This window comes from Dromaius novaehollandiae, chromosome 3, assembly GCF_036370855.1.
Source record: "Dromaius novaehollandiae isolate bDroNov1 chromosome 3, bDroNov1.hap1, whole genome shotgun sequence".
NCBI lineage: Eukaryota > Metazoa > Chordata > Aves > Casuariiformes > Dromaiidae > Dromaius > Dromaius novaehollandiae.
Window position 1 is genome coordinate 58,595,492 of NC_088100.1, and position 6,488 is coordinate 58,601,979.

At 42.3% G+C, this 6,488-nt stretch overlaps 1 long non-coding RNA gene across 1 annotated transcript; it reads right to left on the reverse strand.

Moving 5' to 3' along the window:
• Positions 1-1,924: 1,924 nt before the first annotated feature.
• On the reverse strand, positions 1,925-4,818 carry LOC135328021 (uncharacterized). Its single transcript, XR_010388749.1, has 4 exons — positions 4,568-4,818; positions 3,335-3,428; positions 2,679-2,821; positions 1,925-2,439 (listed from the first exon to the last, which is right to left on the reverse strand). It is a non-coding gene; the product is annotated as an uncharacterized LOC135328021 (long non-coding RNA).
• Positions 4,819-6,488: the final 1,670 nt, after the last annotated feature.

Below are 6,488 nucleotides of genomic sequence, written 5' to 3' on the forward strand. Positions count from 1 at the left end.
ACGTAGCCTGCAAGCTACTTGTCCAGGAGGACATCCTGGCTGCCCTGAGCCCCAGCTCGCCAGGTCTTTAGTTAAAAAGGAAGCCTCAATAGACTATCTGTGGCAGGTATACTATACTAACTAATATACTAACACTTTTCACTGGCAGTTCCTCATTTTAGGTTCTCCATTCTTTAATAAAGTCCCAGTCATAAAGGTACAGCATAAACTGTGTACAAAAGTTGTCTGCAGAAAAATCCAAAAATCCTGCAGTATCCAAAAACTGCGCTGAAATATTTGAATGTAATCTCCTGGCACCTCATCTCTGAGATCCTTAAGACATAAAAGTGAGATAAGGAAGACATGATCTCCTGTATTAGACCAGCTGATACAGCTGCAGAAAACAAGCCCGCTTTCAGACGCAGAAGCCCTTCTCCCCATCTCAGATAAAAGCTCCTGATTCAGAGCTGAAGAAAGGCTTGTGTGCCCAAAGCAGTAGCTGCTTTCTGAGCCTGGCAGAAGGGCTTGGGTGCCCAAGGCCAAGGCTCTGTGCTCAAGGCTGCTTTGATGCTTTTTGCTTCTGTATCAGGCTAACAAAAGGTATTATTTCTTCTTCAAAAATTGCTTCATCTATATCCTTAGACTATCTTGATTACAACAATGTTGACAATTGTATAAATACCAGCCTAGACCATTCCACAAACAGGAACTGATTTGTTCTGTGACTTGGTCACTTCTTATCTTTCACTGAATGTAACCTTGTTCCCTATTGCCTATGTCTTCATCAAATGGATGTCAAGGTGGTTTAATGGAAAATGAAAATATTTCCTTTTGGAAACTCCAATCTTTACTGATTGTGCAGGGTTTGTTTTCCTCCCTCCTCCAAATAGCTGCTGATGATAATTTTAAGTCTGTTTAATCTTCGTGCCTTTTTTCTTTTTCAATCCCTGCATAAAGGAAAGGAGGAAGGAAGGAAAGCAGGAAGGCAGGCAGGAAGGAAGGAACTGTGAAAACTATGCTATCTATGTTCAACATTTATTTCATATAATGCTTACTGTGTAGCCCACTATGACCAAGGGTAGTCATAAAAGATTGCTCACAGACCAGGAAGAAGATAAATATGTGCAATGCATAACCCTGATGCCCTTCCAGTTCTCAATTCTTTCCTGCTCGGGGACTTTCAGAGCTAGATGTAACTTCTGTGTATTTAGTATCTCCTCTGTGAATTTGTTCAAGCTCCCCTTTTGACATCTACCACTTCTTTGGGCAAGAAGTCACACCCACCTTTACCCACTGTGGAAAGAACCACCTCCTTACTTTACATGAATACACATTGAATTTCATCTGCCATTTTGCTGCCAGGTCACACAGTCTTGGGGAGTCTTCTTGCATCCCAAAATTAACCTAACTACCCTGAATAACTGAGAGGCATCCACAATCTTTCTTTGTCTATGAATGATCAAACTATGGTTGTCTAAGAATATGCTGAACTCAGGATGGGTTCAGCTCATTTCCCAGGATGGATTTGAGCTGCACTGGTAAAGGCCTCCTCCCTTCATGGACTGACCATTTCTTCCACACCTGTATTCTAGCCTTAACCAGTTTTCTACCTTTTCTTGCTTATAGTAGCTACCTATGGCAGTCATAAAGATGGCAAAGAATATGCAAGCAGGTGTGTGAGTACAGGAGCAATGTGTGATGCTGGCATCAATATGACCTGTAGAGTGCCTCTCCCAGCATCCTTCGGGATAACTTCTGCAACATCCAACAGCATCTAGCCATCTGCAGCTAGAAAAACAGCTTTCTACCTAGATTGCCTAGGGAAAACCTTGAAGGCACCTAGTTCTCCTAGCATCCTCTAGGGCATCTTCTGATGTTTTCTTAATGCCCTCTAGGCTGGAAGGACAGAAGGCCACATCCACTGAAGGATGCGCAAAGCAGCTCTGCATGGCCTTGCATGGGTCTGCACCCCAACACTGCTCACACACATGCTGAGCCTCTTTGTACGCTCTGCAGGATGGGAAGGATTTCCACTTTCCTCTCACATGTAGCAGCATGAGAAGAGCTGTGAAAAGAGATGTCCCATGTTCCAAAGCAGACTCCTACATGATATTTCACTAGAGAAGGGCTACGACTGAAGTTAGAAAGGCATCATGTTACCCCAACAGAGACAGGCCTGCATAGTATGGTTACAATGGCTGTGCTCCCTCCCTGCTTCTTCACTCAGATATACAGCATCTCCCCTCTCTTCTCCATCCTGATCTAGTCTCCGTTATTGCCAGCAGAAAGTGGAGATGGTGATTATCAGCTGACCAAAATATTCCTGGCAGCCAGTTTCGGCTGGGTCTGGAAACATTCTAGACAATAACATCATACCTCACTGGCTGGCATCCCACAAGAGTGTACATCTGACTCATTTTGTTGCATGACAGTTCCCTGTTTTCTTTTCCTTCCCAACTCCTGCCAAAAAAAAAAAAAAAAAAAAAAAGGCAGAGCTTATTCTAGCCAATAGGCCATTTTAAACAGATGCCAGCCCTGTTCATAGCCCAGATGCATGAATACTCAGAGAGAAGTCTAACACCAGTGTTTTTTATCTAGACACAAAATATTCCACCTTGTACCTACCACTCTGCCCCACTCCACTGCCACTGGTGGTAAGCCCCACCTACCACCAAGTACTCCGTCTTCCTAGTCCTCACCATCTTCCTTCTCCTCAGCTGGCCTTTGGCAAGGGTCTTAGTCAATATGAAGTCCTTTTCTCATGAGTGAAACCATTATACTGGCATTCGTAGGACTGAGGGAGTCTTCCCAGGTGATCAGTCTTGGAACAGCCTCTGGAGAGCTGGAACAGATGGAGCAGACACTGAGGAAGAGGCTTTGCACCAGTCTCTCTTTTTGCCTCCATATGCACTGTAGAAAGCTAAGGATCAGGAGAGCAGAGCCCTTGCCCTGGGATGCTTTGGGGATTGTCGTCCTCTAAATTGTGTGCATAATGGAGGATTTAAAGTGCCTGGCTAGGCAAGAGGAGAAGACAGGGATTGGTGCCAAAGCCCCTTTCAGAGGGGCAGGCATTCTGGTTTCACCGCAGCATTTGGCCATGTGCTGCACTAGGCAAAAGAATGGCCTCAGCAGAGCCCACACACTCCCTTGGGGACCTGCTTGACAGGGTGGGAATGACTTTCTTTGCAGACTGGTACGATGATAGGAGGGAGGTTTCTTCAGAGGGCCAAGCCTGGAAATGTTTCCATGAATTAGCTAGATATAAGCTTGAATAAGCTTGCTCCATTTTCTTGTTAAATGACCTGATTCAGGCTATTCTAAAGTTGCTCAGAAAACAGGCTTTTCTGAAAAGTACCTTGTGTGACTTCTGCAGCACCCTGGGACATGGCGCCTGCAGGAAAGCCATTCTTTGCAGGATGGCTATGGGGACATTTGCTTCACCTCAGCCTCTGCGGGAGAAAAGAACAGTTATTTTGGGAACTGAACAACAACAACAGGTTTTGGCTCTTGCCAGAAATAGTGCACAGCATTTGTCTCCTGACTTGTTACCCTAAGGAAAGGACTTCAGCTTGCAGATCCAGCCATCCCACACTAAAAATATGTATAAATCCAAGGAAGGTGTTCTGGGCTGTATTCCTGGGCTCTGGTCAGCTCTGGTGCTTCTGGGCCAGGCCTGGATATATTTTTAAGGGAGTGAAGAGGTGAGTGGAAATAAGAGGAATCCTATAGGACTCAGGTTCTTGGGCTTTCCAGTTCTTTTCAGGCATTCAGGGGGTCACATTCGCAAAGCAAGGGCCCACCAAGTGAAACTACAGACATGTCGGAGGAATATTCATGAAGAATGAATGCCCCAAGACCCTGAGTGTCTATCAGCTGCAAGGTAAGGGTGAGTGCCAGCAGAAGTCACGCAGAGCCATTTATGTATGTGGCACACATTCAGCCATGGACTGAGGCTGGTGCAGACAAGCGCTGCTCTTTTTGGGCTTTTGTGAACAAGGGTGAGAGGAATAGCTGGTACCCACAAAAGCACTATAAAACCAGCTGGACATTTTAATGCAGCATAAAGACTATAGAATAAACACAGGTGCTCCTACCTGGATAAACATGGGACTTGGACAATGACTAATACCTGCGCTCATAAAGCAATTACATTCAAAGTCTTGACAAAACCTGAATTACAAAACCATTTCCTTTTTTTATAACAACACTGCTTAGCAAAACTATTCACTACACATGAACTTAGGTACTACTACTAAGTTCCATACAGAATGGAAAACAGACAGAAAACTCAGAGTTTTCTCTGATTTCTGCCAACTGATTTGGCAAAAGTAGCCTGGTCCCCCCTCAGCTCCACACGTTTTGGTCACTAAACAAACTTGAGAGAAGACAAACATTTTGAAGTTTCAGAGTCACTGGGGACCCCCAATAATGTTAATGCTCCTGGAATGTTACTTTACCAGTTATACTAAATGGGTAGTTTTTCTTTATCCCTATATGAAGCTGCTGCTTTAAAGAAAACAGTAAAAAACAATCATTATCCCCGTTCTTCATAAAATCTGATAAAATAAAACATTACAATTTTACTGACTTGTATGCTTCGGAGGCTGCTTAGCTGAATGTACTAAATAGAAAATCAGCAAAGCAGAAAACTCTTCCATGACAGAGTCAAGTAAGGCTGTAGAGCTTCGCCTCCTCCCCATCTAGGTCACAGCGCTCTCTGCTTCTAGTACCGGAGGAGGCTGGAGTCTGCAGGAGAGGAATGAACTAAAGGCTGATCCTGCAGGCGGGGGGAGATGGGAAAGTGCTGTTACAGTCCACAGTTAAAAAAAACATTTAAGCAAATTTGCCATAGAAAGCAATGTTAAAGCTCCATTGAAGTACAAAGGATTGAACACATTTTTAAACCCCATTAGCTTCAATGAGAATTAAATATGTGATTAAAGGTAGGTGCATGAGTTTGTGAATGAGAATCTTTTAATGACCCTTAAATCTACAGCTGTCTCATCAGTGTTATCTAGAATGGAGTCAGAAATTATTTCCAGTAATCTGAATCTAAACTACTTGAAAATTACACTTTATGATGAGCAAGGGACAGTGCTTCATACTGGAAATCTACAGCTCTCCCTCTTCATGTCAGTCAAAACTGAACCTAAATCTTCACATTGCAGATGTAAAATCCTTAAAGGTCTTTGTTATCACCAATTTTATTATCTTAATTGTAGTTTTTATTTTCTGTTTAAAACTAGATAGAAGTTATCTAATAACTATGCTTTCCTGGATCAAGACTTCATAAAACTTTCTTAAAAATTGATAGTCTCATAGAGCAGCAGTCAAACATGCAAAAATTTATTTTTCCTAGCTTATCTGAGTAAATCTATAAAAGAAAATCTATGTAGCTTTAAACCTTTGGCAGTATGTGCTCCCAGTTCTCATCCTGTTACAGATAAGCATCGTATCCTGCAAAGGTCTCTCACCTCTTCTGGAACATTTTCAATAAACTTCTGTAGCTAAAATGATACTTTATCTGTTGTTCTCTGGTTGAGCCCTAACCACAGCCCCTTATAGGTATCATGAAGCCATTCACAATTGGCATAGCCCATTCAAACCACCCAACTCTTGTTGTCTATCAAAAGAAAGTTTATTGCTGAAGTCTTGCAGCTACCCGTCAAGATAATTCAGAATTTGTGTGGTTTTGAATGTAGAGGAAACCAACAGAAAGTGTTATTATACTACAGTGTAGGTCTGTTCATAGATGTGCCCTTCTATGCATCATTTGTTATAGACCATAATTCATCATAAACGTTGTTGCATGGAGGACCTGCCCTGCCGATTACTATTGCCTCACATCCACAGAAGTTCACTGCCATGTAAGTTCAGTGTTTCATGATTACTTTAGTTTAGAAGCATTCCTAAGCTGTATCACATCTCCTTTTAGATGAATAATGTGCAACATAACAAAGGGTGACAGTACAAGATCAAAATGTGGGTGGCCACTCGGACAACGTCCAGAAGTGAGCAGCTGCAGAGCCTTTGTCCCATTTCCCAGCAGTGTGCTGAAAACACACAGAATTGAAGACCCAATACCCAAGCTCCTTTATTTAAGACCAGTGCTGGCCTCTTGTTCAAGTTAGATCTTTTCAGGGTGCTCTCTATACCCTGCATATCTGTTGAAAGTAAATGGTGAGGGAAAAAATCCCTGATCTTATAATCTTTGACAGTTTGACACTCCATAAGCATACTGGATTTTTTTCCATCAGAATTGTAAGGCAGGACTAGAACCGCATGCAGCTCCAGCCTCTTTTTAATTGTCTCCTCATTCACTGAACTTCACTCATCTTCTGAAATACAGAGATCTTTTAATAAAATAACAATTTGGGACACAAAGTTTAAATTTATTTAATGTTTCAGGGGTTTTCAATAAAGCAATAAGAAAAACTTCCAAAATGCTTATGGATTTAGTATTTTTTGTTATTCCCTTTATACTCTACTTTTACCCCTTTTCAGATTCC